Below are 209 nucleotides of genomic sequence, written 5' to 3' on the forward strand. Positions count from 1 at the left end.
TGGCGGAGGAAGGGGGGCAAGGCAGGACTGGCCGAGAATCTGCGCCTGCGCCGAGATGAATGTGGCTGAATAACAATATGCGCAGGGAGGGGTCACGTCTCTGGCTGAAGGGGGAGCGTGAAGCGCATGCGCAAAGGGGAGGAGTAAAGCATGAAGCTTGCTTTACTCGTGCGCAAAGTGAAGGGGCTGGGATGGGGAGGAGTCTCGTA

Source organism: Chelonoidis abingdonii, chromosome 2 (assembly GCF_003597395.2).
Source record: "Chelonoidis abingdonii isolate Lonesome George chromosome 2, CheloAbing_2.0, whole genome shotgun sequence".
NCBI classification, from domain to species: domain Eukaryota; kingdom Metazoa; phylum Chordata; order Testudines; family Testudinidae; genus Chelonoidis; species Chelonoidis abingdonii.